Source organism: Eriocheir sinensis, chromosome 52 (assembly GCF_024679095.1).
Source record: "Eriocheir sinensis breed Jianghai 21 chromosome 52, ASM2467909v1, whole genome shotgun sequence".
Lineage (NCBI taxonomy): Eukaryota > Metazoa > Arthropoda > Malacostraca > Decapoda > Varunidae > Eriocheir > Eriocheir sinensis.
In genome coordinates, this window is record NC_066560.1 from 5,064,005 (window position 1) to 5,081,504 (window position 17,500).

The following is a 17,500-nucleotide window of genomic DNA, read 5'->3' on the forward strand; positions in this document are numbered from 1 at the left end:
AAATAACAAAGAAACGAAGGAAACGAAGAATAACCACAGAAATAGGAAAGGACACCGAGCAGGGAATAAATTTATGTACCACGAAATGAAGAGGCAAAGAAAAATAGAAAACGGAGGGAGGGATAAAGGAAGACTGACAGGCACTCGATAACAAGGAGATTTTTACCTCAGTCTTGGCACGAGGCGATGCTGGCGACGTGAGGGGAGAGGATAAAAGGAAAATAGAGGAGTAGAGAAGAGTAGAGAATCAAGTTAGGGGTAAGTGAATAAAGGAGTGTGGGAGGAGGAGGAGGAGGAGGAGGAGGAGGAGAAGGAGGAGGGGATGGGGGAAGGAAGAGAAGAAGAAGGATGAGAAGAAAAAAAATAAGACACCAATTGTCAAGAAAGTGAAAATACAGAAAATAACTCATTGCTTTAATCGTTTAGGAGAAGGAGAAGGAAGAGGAAGAGGAGGAGGAGGAGGAGGAGGAGGAGGGGGAGGAGGAGGAGGAGGAGGAAAACAAAAATACTAACTAATTGTCGAGAAAGTGAATAGAAAAAAAACTCGTTGTTATTAATATCTCGTTAAACTTATGTCTCTATTAATTATTATCTTCATATCACTGTTAATTATCAATATTAATGTACGACCCGTAATTAATATATCTTAAGTCCTTTTTCATATATTCATTTTTTTTTTATATTGATTCATTATTTTCTCATTCACCTTATTGTTATTGTATATTCGTGAAATAATTTTATACGCATTTATTGTACTTGAGATATTTTCAAGGCGCAGTTAAACAATTTTTGACGCATTAATTAATATACGCACTTTCGTTTCACAATTTCTCTATTTAGTTATTTACCTTCAGCCATAAATTTAGTTTGAAGCATTTTATTGTTATATACGAAGCATTATTTTTTCCTCGTATAAATCCTTTTCTTCAGTCATTTGTTCTATTATTCTATTGTAATATTTTTCTTCTTCCCACGCAGTAAAACAGTTTTGGCGAACTCAAACACACAAACATTTTTCCGCGGCTTCCTCTGCGGACGGATTAGCCCTGATGTATTTTTAAAAGGGAAAGCCACCGAATACAATGCCATTATTAGTTGTAGCCTCTCCCTCTCCCTCTCCCTCTCTCTCTCTCTCTCTCTCTCTCTCTCTCTCTCTCTCTCTCTCTCTCGCCTGATCTCACACAACTGTTGGCCTCGATGCGCAGTTGTGTATCGGTCTTGACGTCAAAAGCAAGATTCTGCGCTGCTTTACCATAATTTACATACGTCTGGTCGCCTGTGTGTGTGTGTGTGTGTGTGTGTGTGTGTGTGTGTGTGTGTGAGAGAGAGAGAGAGAGAGAGAAGCGCACACACAGACAGACAGATAGCCGGACGGACAGGTAGACAAACAGACAGCGACGAAAACATCATCACGCTCTTCGACCATAACAAGCATAACATAAGACTTTTACCATACACACACACACACACACACACACACACACACACACACACACACACACACACACACACACACACATTTTAGGCCTATCGGATATCGCCTGTCACGTTGCCATAGCTACCTCAACACCTTTCAAAGACAAAAGGTAAAGAGGAAGATCAAGGAGATGAGAGGCATTGCTCCTGGAGATGGCGGAAGGCTGTTTTACCCTCGTGTGAGTAAGGGAACACTGGATGAAGGAAAAGGAAAACGGAACTGAACTATATAAACAAATGTTAGATCTAGCAACAATGAGAGGGGATGGAAGGCAATCGTATCCTCGTGTAAGTAAAGATTGAAAGAAGAGACAGAAAAAGTGATATTACGAATTGCACTAAATATAACAAATGTAAGATCTAGCAGCAACGAGAGGGGATGGAAGGCAATCGTATCCTCATGTAAGTAAAGATTGAAAGAAGAGACAGAAAAAGTGATATTACGAATTGCACTAAATATAACAAATGTCAGATCTAGCAACAACGAGAGGGGATGGAAGGCAATCGTAAAAACTGAATGAAAGGAAAGGAAAAGTAATAGTAGGAATTGCACTAAATATAACAAATGTAAGATCTAGCAGCAACGAGAGGGGATGGAAAGCAATCGTATAAGATGAATGAAAGGAAAGGAAAAGTAATAGTAGGAATTGCATTAAATATAACAAATGTCAGAGCAAAGAGCAACGAGAGGGGATGGAAGGCAATCGTAAAAACTGAATGAAAGGAAAGGAAAAGTGAAAGTAGGAATTGCATTAAATATAACAAATGTCAGAGCAAGCAGAAAATGGAAGCAGACTTACTAGAGAACGCATATATAAATGTTTGAGCCTATCAGATAATACGAAATACAGACAGAGTATAGATCTCAAAAAAGGTAGATTATAACCGCCCACAGGCAGGTTCTGAGTTCCTGGGAAGTTCCTCAACACAAATATTTTTCCCATCTTTCTCTGCACAGATTGTCGAGTGCAGACGCCCACTCTCAAACAAGAAAACCGAAACTAAACCGCATAAGCCAGACAAGGTTCAGCTGATGACCATTCTATCCTAATACTGGGAAGTTTCGTAACACAAATATTTTTCCCATTTTCCTCCCACAGATGGAAGAGTGCAGACGCCCACTCTCAAACAAGACAACCAAAACTAAACCGCATATGCCAGACAATGTTCGGTTGATGATGAATGCAGCTTGAGGATTACTGCATCGCTTTTACTTTTGTCTCGTTATGAAAAAATAGAGCTGATGAGTATTTTTTTACCCCAAAGGAAAGAGCTCAAGGGAAATACACAAGGACAGAAAATAAAAGGCCACTAATTCGCTTCCACTGAAAAGCAAACCAAAGGAGTGATCAGAAGAGAGGTCAGAAGAGAGAAAAGACCAGAGAAGAAAAGGGAGGAGAGGAGACCAAAAGAAAGGAGAAGAGTGAAGAGAGAAGAGAAGAGAGGAGATTGAAGAGAGGTCAGCAGAGACAAAAGAGGAGAAAAAGAGAGGAGAGGAGAAAAGATGCCATAAAAGGAGAGAAAAGAGAAAACAAGAGACGTAAAACAAAAAACGAGGAGAGGAAAGAGGAGAAAAGGGGAGAGGAAAGAGGAGAGAAGAGAGGTTGAGAGAGAGAAGAGAGAAGAAAGGAGAGGAGAGAAGTGAGGCAAGAAAAGAGGTCAATTCCAAATGGTGGTAGACACAATTAGCGAAATGGCGGAAGCGTGATAATGAACTCATCTCCCAGAAGCCTCCACTTGTGCCCTTGTCAACGCGGGATTAAACAGAAAGACAACATGAGCATAACTTGTATAACTCTCCCTCTCCCTCTCTCTCTCTCTCTCTCTCTCTCTCTCTCTCTCTCTCTCTCTCTCTCAATCTCAGACATTATCAAGTCAAGACGATGTTGCCTCATTAAATTGAGAGGTTATACGCAGAATATTGAGCAAAGCAAAGATAGAGTTCCCCGCATATTTATGACTCTCTCTCTCTCTCTCTCTCTCTCTCTCTCTCTCTCTCTCTCTCTCTCTCTCTCTCTCTCTCTCCTCACTAACCTTTACTCTTTCCTCCTCCTCCTCCTCCTCCTCCTCCTCCTCCTCCTCCTCCTGCGGCTTGCCAGACAACCTTTCAGCTCAATATAATATCTTCGCATCATCCTTCCTTCTTGGCCTGTCGTCCTCCTCCTCCTCCTCCTCCTCCTCCTCCTCCTCCTCCTCCTCCTTCTTGAAATTCCTCGTTCACTTCCTTTCCCTTCTCCATTTTCGTGTTTTCCTCTTCTTCCTTCTCTGCCTGCGTCTCATTTTCCTCCTCCTCCTCCTAATCGCTTTCCCTCCTTCTCCTACTTCTTCTCTTCCTCTTACGCCTCCTCCTCCTCCTCCTCCTCCTCCTCCTCCTCCTCCTCCTCCAATTTTTTCCGTCGTCAAACTCTTCAGGGCCATTAAGTCGCTTTAAAGTGAGAGAGAGAGAGAGAGAGAGGGAGAGAGAGAGAGAGAGAGAGAGAGAGAGAGAGAGAGAGAGAGAGAGAGAGAGAGAGAGAGAGAGAGAAAGGGGGGGGTCGTGGGAAGCAGTAGTAAAACGCAGATGAGAAGGGAAGGAAAGGTAGTGTGTGTGTGTGTGTGTGTGTGTGTGTGTGTGTGTGTGTGTACCTATTTTTCCCGGATTATTATCATGGCCGGGCGTCCCTCCTTCCCATCTTTCTCCCTCAATAAAAGGAAATGAGAAAGGGAAAAGCGAAAGGAGGGGAAAAGCGAAATGAGAGGAAAAGACGAGAAAAAAAGGAAAAGAAAAAAAAAGGGCTCGGTGGTTCACTCTCGTCCGAAGCTTCGCTCACGAGTCTCGGCAATAAGGTTTTGAAGCATTTACAGGAAGGCTTTTCTTCAAGATTGACATTTTCTTCTTTTCTTCCTCGCTCTTTTCTTTTTGTCACTTTTTATATTTTTCTTTCTTTTTTGTCATTTTCCTTTTGGACCACGAAGCTTTACTGACCGTATTCCCTTCCCTGCGACGTAGAAGAGAGAGAGAGAGAGAGAGAGAGAGAGAGAGAGAGAGAGAGAGAGAGAGAGAGAGAGAGAGAGAGAGAGAGAGAGAGAGAGAGAGAGAGAGAGAGAGAGAGAGAGAGAGAGAGAGAGAGAGAGAGAGAGAGAAGAGAGAGAGAGAGAGAGAGAGAGAGAGAGAGAGAGAGAGAGAGAGAGAGAGATAGAGGAGAGAGAAAGAGAGAGAAAATTAATCCTCTTTTCAATTACTGATTTTCCTTTTTGTATTATCAGCTATTTTTATCATTATTATTAAGCTTCTTTTTTTTCTTCTTCTTCTTCTTCTTCTTATTATTATTATTATTATTATTATTATTATTATTGTTATTATTTTTATTACTATTATTACTAGTATCATTAAGACGAGGGGGTGAGCGGCTTATTTTCGAAGCTAATACGGACAGAGTACAAACGTAATCTTCTCAACAGCTAATCTGGTTATCAAAACACTGAATTTACCTCCCTTCTATATGACACATTTCCCATCTGTCTAGTTCTCTCTTTACAAATGAACTAATCGTAACTTTCTAACCAAAAAAAAAAAAAAGCATTCGATAACACTTTTCATACATCATTTTTCTACATTAAAGAGTAGCGGGCTATTTTTTTATTATTGTATCCTTTTTTGTGCCCTTGAGCTGTCTCCTTTGTTGTAAAAAAAAAAATCGCACTCTCCTTCACTTTTAACCTTCAAGCCAAAATAGTCATCAGTAATACTCAGCTGTCATTCATCTCTATATTCTGTCCTTCACTTAAACCCGCTGCAGGTAGTTTTATGATTTCGGTTCTTTCAAGGTGACATTCCTCGAGGTAGACAGCCAGTTCGGTTTCATCTCCGTCTGGCATTCTCTCTGTCTCTTATGCTAACTAACGTATGCAGGAGCCTCATCTGCCTTGTATGACGTGTTTAGTAGTACCTGTGCATAGCGTGTGGGGGTGGGGTGGGGGGTGGTGGGGGGGGACTGGAACCACACATTAATACAGTGAAAGTAATATTAAGCACGAAGTAGATGAGTGAGAATAACATGAATAGGAAAAAGATCAAGACGAATCACATTAATAAAACGAGGGCGAGGAAGAATCTGAACTCAAATAATGACAGAATGAAAAACAAAAGCAAAAGAATTAAGAAGTAAAAGTAGAGTGGAAAAGATCAAGACGAATAACATTTATAAAACGAGGGCGAGGAAGAATATGAACTCAAATAATGACAGAATGAAAAACAAAAGCAAAAGAATTAAGAAGTAAAAGTAGAGTGGAAGAGAAAACAACAAGACGAATAACATTAATAAAACGAGGGCGAGGAAGAATATGAATTTAAATAATGGCAAGGAAAAACAAAAGTAATAGAATGAAAAGAAGGAATAGTAGAGTGGAAGAGAAAAGAGGAACAGAAGGACTGAATTTAATAACTAGATTTAAACGAGATAAAGAAGGAATAAAAACTCGAATAAAAAATGAAAAAGGAAAAAGCTGAATAATTACGAAAGAAGGAATAGAAGAAGGGAAACAAAGAAGAAGAAGAATGGCAATAAAGGGAAAGACAAGAGGAAAAGGAACAACAAAATGAACTCGAGCAAAAATTAGGAAAGAGAAAATCACAGTAATTACGAAAGAGGGAATAGAAACAAGGAAAGAGAGAAGAATGACAAAAAGAAAAAGAAAGACATGAACCAGGGAAGGAGATGGAGAAAACGCAAAAACTAAACTCAGACAGAAGAACACAATTAGAAGAATGAAATAAAGAGAAATAGAAGAAAGAAAACAGAGAAGAGAATAATGACCAAAGGAGAAAGAAGAGACAAAGCAGAGGAGGAGGAAAAGGAGCCAGAACAAAAATCAGATAGAAAACAAAAATACAAGAACGAAAAGTGAAGAAATAAAATAAAGGAAACAGAGAAGAGAATAACAAAACAAAAGAAGAAGAAAGATACAAGCTAGCAGAGGAGGAGGAGAAGGAGGAACAAAAATAAATCAGAAAGAAAAACATTAACAGAAAAATGAAAAAAAGAGAAATAACAGAAAAGGAAGGAGAGAAGAGGATAATGAAAGGAGAGAGACCCCGAGGCAGAAGAGAAGGAACAAGGAACGACCCCTCACCCCTCCCTCCCCTTCCTCCCCCAGCCCTCCTCCCCTTCCCTCTCCCTCTCCGAGACATACTTTGATGAACACTAATACGAAGGGAGTCCGGCTTTACCTTAATTTGAGCGATCCGAAGGAGGCCTCAGAAGCGGCGGAACCCGGGTCTGTGGAGGAAGAGAACGAGGGTGAGACGGTGAACAGAGGAGGCGAAGAAGGACACAGAACAAGGGACTCAGAGCCTCATACGCGGTCGCTTACACAGAGAGAGACATACACACATACATACATACATACATACACACATACATACATACATATATACAAAAATTAGGAAATAGAAACAATGAAATAGAGAAGAACAAAAAAAGGAAGAGAGACATGAACCAGCAGAGGAGATGGAGAATAAGCAAAAAACAAAACTCATAAAGAAAAGCACAATCAGAGGAGTAAAAAAGAAGGGAAATTTAAGAAAGGAAGAGAATAATGACAAAAGGAGAAAGACTCAAAGCAAAACCCGAAATTAACCTCTCTTTTGGCCACTCCTTTTAACTCTTTTTTATAGGATCAGTGATTTTGTGGGCCTTTTTCACTGTTTTCTTTTTTTCTTTTTTTCTTTTTTGCTCTTGAGCTGTTTCCTTTACTGTGAAAAAAAAGGAAATCAGACACAGACAGACAGACACACAGATAGAGAGACAGACAGACTAACAGACAGACAGACATAAGTTTCTCTAATTCTCTTTTGAATGTGAGACACTAAAGGAGACTTAAGTCTTAATACGGAGAATATTCGAGCAGGTAAACACACACACACACACACACACACACACACACACACACACACACACACACACACACACCAGGGTTGGACCAAATATAGATTTTTTATAAGTCAAATACAAATACAAATACGGGATTCCAAAAATAAAAATAAAAATACATATACTTCTATTCCTGAATCTAAAAATACAAATAAAAATACAAATACTTCTATTCCTGAATCTAAAAATACAAATACAAATACAAATACTTCTATTCCAGAATCTAAAAATACGAATAAAAATACAAATACTGCTATTCCAGAATCTAAAAATACGAATAAAAATACAAATACTTCTATTCCAGAATCTAAAAATACGAATAAAAATACAAATACTTCTATTCCAGAATCTAAAAATACGAATAAAAATACAAATACTTCTATTCCAGAATCTAAAAATACGAATAAAAATACAAATACTTCTATTCCTGAATCTAAAATTACGAATAAAAATACAAATACTTCTATTCCAGAATCTAAAAATACAAATACAAATACAAATACTCCTATTCCAGATTTCAAAGGTACAAATAAAAATACTCCTGAAATTATACAAAAAATATAAAGATACTGTTTTCACAAGTTTACGCTTCACATCATAATTGCATTTTATCATCATTAATGCCCGGAAGGTTTCCGGGCCGAGTTCTGCTCGCTTAGGAGTGTAAACATTGCCGGCCTTACTAAACACCCTCTCAGATGGTGCCGGTAACTAACAGGTTCTTGCCTACCACAAGCTCAAAGGGTCAACGGTGCGGAGATCAGTACCTACCGCAGCCACACACAGCTATTTTTTTTTCTACAGCAAAGGAGACAGCACAAGGGCACACAGAAAGGAAACAACAATAAAAAAGCCCGCTACTCGCTTCTCCTGTAAAGAATCCGAAGAGGTGGCCGAAAGAGCAGTCAACTACGTGAGAAGATAGCGTAAGAAGAATAGCGTATGCACCCGCCTTTAACTTTACCTTCAGTTTTCTTCCTTTGGTGTCATGGCTAAGTGCAATGGTTAACACACATATACTCTCTCTCTCTCTCTCTCTCTCTCTCTCTCTCTCTCTCTCTCTCTCTCTCTCTCTCTCTCTCTCTCGCTCAATTTTGGATTTTCACTCAATTTCCTCTCCCTCGCTAACCTTTACTCTTTCCTCCTCCTCCTCCTCTTCCTTCTTTGCTTGTATCTCCGTTCTATTTGCTTTCATTCCCTAGTGGGCGTTTTTTTAGCGGGTTTTTTTTATTATTGTTTCCTTTTTTGTGTGCCCTTGAGCTGTCACCTTTGTTGTAAAAAAAAAACAATATTGCCTGGTTTAATGTATCTTTACCTTTTCTATTCATTTTTCATTCTCTCTTACATTCCCTATTCATTCTCTATTTTTCACCTTTTTTTCATATGACTTCCGGCGCGGGGTTTGATTAATGCATCCTCCCTTTAACGCAAACTTCTCCGTATTCATTACAGTCACCTTTTATTTTAGAAATCTTCATATTTTACGACGGAGCTAAAACTGAATTTCCCAGACAAGCGCCCACGTCCCAAATAATGCAACCAACTTTTTTACCTCTCTCCTTTTATCTATTCTTTTTTCTGTCTCAGTCCAGGAGTTGATGAGCACCAGTTCTTGGTAAACTAATACACTTCATGAATTAAATACCTTACTGCATTGTTTTCCTCTCTCTCTCTCTCTCTCTCTCTCTCTCTCTCTCTCTCTCTCTGTGTAAAGTACGTAACAATAGAGAGCGAGAATGAGTTTTAAACGCTCGACGAAGTTTAAGAAATGCGCCGTAAGGTTGTGACGGAAACTGAAGTGCTAAAAGGTGCCGCCTCGCTAGCTACTGCGTACTACTTGCTGCTATACTGTTCTCGTCATTATTGAGCACCGTGAATGGGGTATACCCGGAAGAGTACAAATATCAGTAGTTATACAAAGCCTCTTACTCTGCCACATTCAAGACACAGATAATCAAAAGGATAAAGATTGGGGAGCAGCGACGTAGCGATCTTTTTTTTTTCTGTATCCTCTTATTTTGGCCCTTCAGCTTTCTGTCTTCTGTGTTGAAAAAGAAAGAAAGAAAGAAAAGAAAACTGCTAAGTCTTTACCTCATCGATTTCCATTTTTTTTTTTAGCAAACTCTTTATCATTGTTAGCTACCATATATTATTTTATTTTTATATTTTGGCTGCAGGGGGGGGAGGGGGGGGAAACCATTATAATCCAGATTCTTCCTATTACTCTGTCCTACCTCCCCCCTCCCTCCCTCTCTCTTCTTGCCTCCCTGCCCCCGTCCTTCCCTTCCAGCTCAAGGTCGGACCGGAACTAAGGACTACACAATGAAAAAAAAATTGTGGCAGGAAAACGTGTAGGTAGAACTGACTATGACTGATGACGGACTAGATAAGTAAACAAATAAATAAGATGAACAAATAAGATAAACAAATAAAAGATATAGAGATAGAACTTATATTTATTTATGCGGATTTTTTATTTATTTATCTACTTTTGCCCTTGAGCTGCTTCCTTAACTGCAAAAAAAGAAAAAAAAGATGGATAGATAAACATAATGATAGATAGCCATGCAGATAAATAGATAGAGTCAAATACATGTTCGATCGTTAGATGATTTGATAGTTAGTTAGTTAATAGGTAGTCCAATAGTACCCTTGTATAGTACCCTTAGTTAGATAGGTAGTTAGATAGGTAGTTTAATAGTTAGACAGTTTGAATTAGTTAGTTAGTTCGTTAATTTTACTGTATTCTGTATTTGTTTATTTATTTATTTATTTGGATTATTTTTTTGTTTTTATTTTATTTTATTTTGGTGTTTTTCTTTTTCTTTTTGTTTCTTTTTCCTTTTCTTTTCTTTATCTTTTTCTTTGTTTTCTTGCTGTTGTTTTTCTTTTTTGATGTTCTTTTATTTCATATCATCCTCTTGTTGATGTTCATTGGTCTGGGTGAGCCGCTTTCCTCCCAGAAGAGACCCACCCATAATTTTGGTGATGTTAGTTAGGGGCCGAAAGGTGGATGATGTTTCTTATATTTTTCTTCTCTTGATGTGTTTTCTTCTTGTTTTTCTTTTCCGATGTTTTTTTCTGTTCTTTTTCTTCTTATTTCTTTTCTTCGTGTTTTTTAATGTTCTTTTATTTCATATCATCCTCTTGTTGATGTTCTTCGTTGGTCTGGGTGAGCCTCTTTCTCCCCAGAAAAGACCCACCCATAATTTTGGTGATGTTAGTTTGGGGCCGAATGGTGGATGATGTTTCTTTGTATGTTACTTTTCTTGATGTTGTTCTGTTATTGTTGTTACTTTTCTTTTGCGATGTTTTTCTCTCTTTTTCCCATTTTTTTGGTGTTCCTTTCTATATCATCCCTTTTTGATGTTCTTTGGTCTGGATGAGCCTCTTTCTCCCCAGAAAAGACTCATCCATAATTTTGGAGATGTTAGGGCCTGAAGGTGGATGATCTGTGTTTTTTATTTTATTTTCTTGATGTTTTGTTACTATATTTTCCTTTTTCTGGTGTTCCTTTTTATTTTCCTTTTCTTTGGTGTTCCCATCACGTGGATTGTCTACGACATCTAACGAGCTCCACCTGCCCGGGTTTATTGTTCGGAGTTTGCTCTCCTAGGCAGACTGCCTACCACGGCTGACGAGCTCCACCTGCCCGGGTTTATTGTTCGGAGTTTGCTCTCCTAGGTGAATTGCCTACCACGGCTAACGAACCTCACCTGCCCGGGTTTGTAATCGGAGTTTGCTCTCCTAGGTGTATTACCTATGACGGCTCACGAGCCCAACCTGCCCGGGTTTATTGTTCGGAGTTTGCTCTCCTAGGTGAATTGCCTACCACGGCTAACGAACCTCACCTGCCCGGGTTTGTAATCGGAGTTTGCTCTCCTAGGTGAACTGCTTTCGCTAACGACCTCCACCTGCCCGGGTTTGTAATCGGAGTTTGCTCTCCTAGGTGAACTGCTTTCGCTAACGACCTCCACCTGCCCGGGTTTGTAATCGGAGTTTGCTCTCCTAGGTGAACTGCTTTCGCTAACGACCTCCACCTGCCCGGGTTTGTAATCGGAGTTTGCTCTCCTAGGTGAACTGCTTTCGCTAACGACCTCCACCTGCCCGGGTTTATTGTTCGGAGTTTGCTCTCCTAGGTGTATTACCTATGACGGCTCACGAGCCCAACCTGCCCGGGTTTATTGTTCGGAGTTTGCTCTCCTAGGTGTATTACCTATGACGGCTCACGAGCCCAACCTGCCCGGGTTTATAATCGGAGTTTGCTCTCCTAGGTGTATTACCTATGACGGCTCACGAGCCCAACCTGCCCGGGTTTATTGTTCGGAGTTTGCTCTCCTAGGTGTATTACCTATGACGGCTCACGAGCCCAACCTGCCCGGGTTTATTGTTCGGAGTTTGCTCTCCTAGGTGAATTGCCTACCACGGCTAACGAACCTCACCTGCCCGGGTTTGTTGTTCGGAGTTTGCTCTCCTAGGCAGATTGCCTACCACGGCTAACGAGCCCCACCTGCCCGGGTTTGTTGTTCGGAGTTTGCTCTCCTAGGTGAATTGCCTACCACGGCTAACGAACCTCACCTGCCCGGATTTGTTGTTCGGAGTTTGCTCTCCTAGGTGAATTGCCTACCACGGCTAACGAACCTCACCTGCCCGGGTTTGTTGTTCGGAGTTTGCTCTCCTAGGCAGATTGCCTACCACGGCTAACGAGCCCCACCTGCCCGGCGTTGTAGCCGAAAGATCTCCGGCACCTCCGTCGGGGTCCCGATGGACGCCGAGGCGCCCTGCCGGGAGCCCTCCAGTCCTGCCATGCTCGCCTGGGAGACCTTGGGCTCGCTGGCGCTCCACCGCCCCGCCGATTCGAATAGGGCGGATGCAAGAACTCGCTTCTTAAAACTACCAGACTGGATTATAAAATTAATCATTAATGCCGTGAAGGCGCCGGTCACCGCGTTTATCGGTTCTTGGATGAAGGACCGATGGGCCTCGGGGACGCGCACAAGCATCATAAGGAATCCTCGCCGCGGCTTCCGGCGCAGCATCCTTTTCCCTTTTCTTTCTTACTTCCAATTTTTCTTTTTAATTATATTTTCTTTCTCTGATTGACTGATTGATTGATTTTACATAGTAAGAATTGGTTCACCAATTAACGTCTTTCAGGTACATTGCATTCACACACCTGCTGAGGGAGAACACCAGTGAGCGTGTTGACTCACGAGGACGGCCCACTAAAGTTTCCTAACATTTGTATTGGGCTGCCACTTCTCTTTAGTCGTCTGTTCCTCTATTTTTCTCTTCTTTATTTCATTCTATTTCTCCCTTTATTTCATCCTCTCTATACAAATATTTCTTTCAAACTTCTTCATCAGCCCCCTTTCCTTTCCATTCTCCCTCCCCTTCATCTCCTTCCATCCCTTTCATCCCCCTCGCCTCCCGCCCTTTGCTCTTTTTCTGTTATCACGACAGCTGTTTAATTTCTCTGCGGGGACTTTTTTTTATGTTCGTGGATGTGACATGCTTCCCGGGGCGTCCATGTTGTTGCACAGCACCCTAGAATATTCTTGGCAAAGTGCTTCAAATTTTTAAAGCTTTTTGCATCACGCCAGTACCTCAGTGGATTGACATCAAAAGGCAAAACACCTTCTTCTAGGTACGTTTCAAGTTCTGCCTTCACCACGGTAGTGTCATTTGTTGATGCACTTGCCATCATTTGCCCAGCTGGAGGCTGGAAGGCAAAAAGACGAGGTCGTGTTGCACTCATGTCAGCCGAAAAGACGAAAGGCTCACTCTCTTGAAATGTTTTCTTCTTCAAGGTCGACTGAGTTGACTCGGAAATAATTAGGTCCACAATCTTGGAAACCTTTTCCTTTTGCATTTTCTTACATGGCATCCATGCCAGCTTAAACCTGGGGCCCATGACAGCTGCGGCAATGACATCAGTCCGCTCAAGAAATGGATGCAACCTCTTTTTGACAGGTGACTGTAGTGCATATGCCAAGTTAAAACAGTAGATCGGTTTACTGTTTCTCTCGTCGTCTTCACTCACTCACATTTCCGTGATGTCACACATTTTTGCGGGCGGATCCTTCTTCCGAGCCGCCCATCCCTCAGTAACTCCCTAAATCCTCTCCTACTCCTCCTCCATGTGGCCTGAGGTTAATTTCCTCCTTACTCCCCGCCCTCCGCCTTCAACCTTAATGTTCTCCTTACTCCGCTTTCCCCGTGATCTGACGTTAATCCTTTCCTCCTTCGCCTTCAACCTTCATCTGTTTCCTCCTCCGCCTTAACGCGGCTTAACATTACTTCTTTTTCTATTTCCTTAACAGTATTTATCCTCCTCAAATGGTTTTGACTCGAAATATAAATACAAATACAAAATACTTTTTTTCTGGGTGCCAAAATACGAATACAAATACAAAATACTTTTTTCTCTGGATGTCAAAATACAAATATAAATACAAATACATTAAAATTGTATTTGAATACAATTCAAATACAAATACAATTGTATTTGATCCATCCCTGACACACTCACACACACACACACACACACACACACACACACACACACACACACACAAAGACCTTAAACTACATTAGCTTAGTATAATTTGTAGTACTAACAATTTCCTTCCATCCCTCTCTTCCTCCTCCTCCTCCTATATGAGATGAAAATATCACTTGATGCCAAGAAAAATCCAAGGTCAGTTACATAAGAAACAAAAAAACTGTTAAAAATAATATCGGCCCACTACTATTAAGTGGCAATACGATCAGTGATGATAAAGGCATGGCGTCGGTCCTAAATTCAACCTTTAGTAGCGTATTTACAAAAGAGAACATGACATCGATTCCAGCCCCGAAGAAAATTTTTCAAGGCCCTGAAGAACATAAGCTTGCATTGACCGAAATTGATATCAGCGAAGTGCGTGCGTACCTGCAGAAAATAGATCCAAATAAATCTCCGGGCCCCGATAATTTATCTCCTCGCGTGTTGAGAGAATGTAGTCAACAGCTAGAATTACCCATAACATTAATATTCAAAAAGTCATTAGCACAGGCCAGTGTGCCTCTCGAGTGGAAAAAGGTCAATATTACCCCGATCTTTAAAAAAGGAGACAAAAAACAAGCAAGTAATTATCGTCCTATCAGCCTTACGTCTGTCCTAATTAAACTATTCGAAAAAATAATCAGGGATAAAATGACCGCTTTCCTTGAAACAAATTTTTTGATAACTGATAGTCAGCATGGATTTTGTAGTAATCGGTCTTGCCTTACCAACCTATTAACTTTTTTCAACGATGTTTATACATGTTGGGACGCTCGAAGCCCATATGACATAATTTACCTAGATTTTCAGAAAGCGTTTGATAAAGTTCCTCACGTTAGACTTATTTAAAAACTGCGTTCCCACGGTATAAACGACCATCTATGTGCGTGGATTCATGACTGGCTCACCGACAGAGAACAACGTGTGGTGAAGCATCGGATTGGCAACCCGTCACCAGTGGCGTGCCCCAAGGTTCGGTCCTGGGGCCAACACTATTCATAATTTACGTGAACGACTTAGAAACTGATATCCTATCAAATGTAGCCAAATTCGCCGACGACACCAAATTTAGAGGAGGTACGGTAATGAACAGTCAAAGTTGCGAGAATATTCAGTCAGACTTAATAAGACTTGCCGACTGGAGCGAAAAATGGCAAATGAGTTTTAACGTAGATTAATGTAAAGTAATGCACATAGGTGAAAAAAATCCTAACTTTAAATATCAGATTCAAGGACATGAGCTCAGCGAAGTAAAACAAGAAAAAGATCTTGGTGTCATTATCAGTAACACTCTTAAAATGAGTGATCAATGTTCTGCGGCGAGTAAAAAAGCCAATATGATGCTAGGATTAATCTCAAGAAACTTTGATTATAAATCACCCGAACTTATGAAGAGATTATATTTAGCATTTGTAAGACCACACCTAGAATACGCCGTTCAATTCTGGTCACCGAACTATATCAAAGATCAAGTTTTGTTAGAAAAGATACAGCGACGAGCAACCAAACAAATTCCAGCGCTCCGAAACTTGCCATATGACGAGCGTTTAAAGCGTTTAGATATGTTTTCCCTAAAAAAGCGAAGGATAAGAGGGGACTTAATTGAAGTGTTCAAAATCCTTAATGGATTCGAAAACATTAACCCAGATAGTTTATTTCAGAGAGACACCAACACAAGAACACGCAGCAACTGTATGAAGTTAAAGGGAAACCGATGTAACACATTGGTGCGCAGAAGTTTTTTCAATAACGGAGTCGTCGATCACTGGAATAGACTCCAACCGTCAGTAGTTAGCGCACAGAGTATCAATAGCTTTAAGTCTTCTTTGGATAAGTATTTCAGGGATATAAGATTATACTGACCCTTTTTCGCATGTTTTCAGACAGATTGCAGCAAGACCTCAACCTATATTCATATAATTCTCCCCCACAACCTAGATTGCAAGTAGCGAAAGTCAACAATAGAGTAAACCAACAGTTAATGTCCGCATGACAGGTGGAGTGAGGTGTGGGTGCAGTAAGGTGACAGGTTACTGGTGCCGTGCCTAGTACCGCCGGTAAAACGAGGATCAAGCCTCCACCTGTGCCCCTGAAACTACAACTCACCCATCGTGAGTATTAGGGGGGATTCTGGGGCTGCCCTGTGTAGGCCACTCATCCTCTTCCAGTCTCCCTGTATTTCTATGTTCTTATGTTCTTATGTAATGAAGTCATTTTCCCCCACAGCTTAAGTTACCAGTAGTGTAAGTTAAGGGTAGTACTTTCCTCTAATTTCTCTCTTTACTGTAAAATTTCCATGTCCCTTTCTTCCTTCAAGGTACATGGTGTTCTCTTCTAACTATTTCCTGCCGGCTCGGTGCCGGAGGGAGAGGTGGGTGGGGAGGAGCCTTCATCTATTCTGTCCTGTTCTACCACTCGTAGATGTGTTACGAGTGGGGTCCCACAAGGTTCGGTATAAGGTCCACTTTTGTTTATTATTTATATCAATGACTTAGACACAGGAATTAGTAGTGATGTTAGTAAATTTGCAGATGATACCAAGATCGGTAGAGTAATTGAGTCGGATCAGGACGCTAGTATTCTCCAAGGTGAACTCAACAGATTATATGACTGGGCGGATAAATGGCAGATGGAGTTCAATGTAGGGAAGTGCAGTATTCTGAGTGTAGGTAGGAACAACCCCTCACATAACTATTGCTTAAATGACACTCTCATAAGTAGGTCTGGGTGCGAGAGGGATTTAGGGGTCTTAGTGAGCTCTGATCTCCGTCCAAGGGCACAATGCATTCAAGCTAGAAATCGAGCTAATAGGGTACTGGGATTTATTTCAAGGAGCGTAAGCAACAGAAGCCCCGAAGTCTTCCTCAAACTATATTTAGCATTAGTTAGACCTCATCTTGACTATGCGGTTCAGTTCTGGTCACCCTACTATAGAATGGATATCAAAATGTTAGAATCGGTGCAGAGGAGGATGACTAAGATGATTCAGGGGTTGAGAAACTTGCCATACGAGGAAAGACTCAAACAGTTAAACTTGCATTCTCTAGAAAGGCGAAGGGTGCGTGGAGACATGATCGAGGTTTATAAATGAATGAAGGGCTTTAATAAGGGAGACATTCATAAGGTTTTGTTGGTAAGAGAACCGGGTAGGACACGAAGTAACGGTTTAAACTGGATAAATTCAGATTCAACAGGGACATAGGCAAAAATTGGTTTACTAACAGGGTGGTGGATGAGTGGAATAGGCTTAGCAGTCATGTGGTGAGTGCCAATACAATTGTCACATTCAAAAATAGACTAGATAAATTCATGGACAGCGATATTAGGTGGGGTTAGATACACGGGAGCTTAGGGTCAAAGGAGCTGCCTCGTACAGGCCTACCGGCCTCTTGCAGACTCCTGCGTTCTTATGTTCTTATGTTCTTATGTTCTTATGTACTAGTAGTAGCGGTAGTAAACAGACACCCTCGCCATAGACCGATAGGTCTTCTGGTGTCTGTTCTTCCTATGTATTCCTATGTATTCCTCCTCCTCCTCCTCCTCCTCCTCCTCCTCCTCCTCCTCC

The 17,500-nt window shown here is 40.9% G+C and overlaps 1 protein-coding gene and 1 long non-coding RNA gene across 8 annotated transcripts in view; one reads left to right on the plus strand and one right to left on the minus strand.

Annotated features, from left to right (window-relative positions):
• The window catches only part of LOC126982937 (ras-related protein Rap-1b-like), a 194,739-nt gene that overhangs the window by 98,986 nt on the left and 78,253 nt on the right, over positions 1 to 17,500 (minus strand). For all 4 annotated transcript variants that reach the window (XM_050835215.1, XM_050835212.1, XM_050835214.1 and 1 more), the window contains exon 2: positions 6,686 to 6,734. The gene's annotated coding sequence lies outside the window, so the exon portion shown is untranslated. The remainder of the gene's footprint in view (positions 1 to 6,685; positions 6,735 to 17,500) is intronic.
• LOC126982939 (uncharacterized) lies at positions 10,146 to 12,665 on the plus strand. 4 transcript variants are annotated; one of them, XR_007735439.1, is made up of 4 exons: positions 10,146 to 11,072; positions 11,140 to 11,595; positions 11,663 to 11,934; positions 12,003 to 12,665. It is a non-coding gene; the product is annotated as an uncharacterized LOC126982939 (long non-coding RNA). The 4 variants fall into 4 exon arrangements; XR_007735440.1 differs by having other exon boundaries at positions 10,149 to 11,072; positions 11,140 to 11,527; positions 12,003 to 12,663; XR_007735441.1 differs by having other exon boundaries at positions 10,151 to 11,072; positions 11,140 to 11,463; positions 12,003 to 12,661.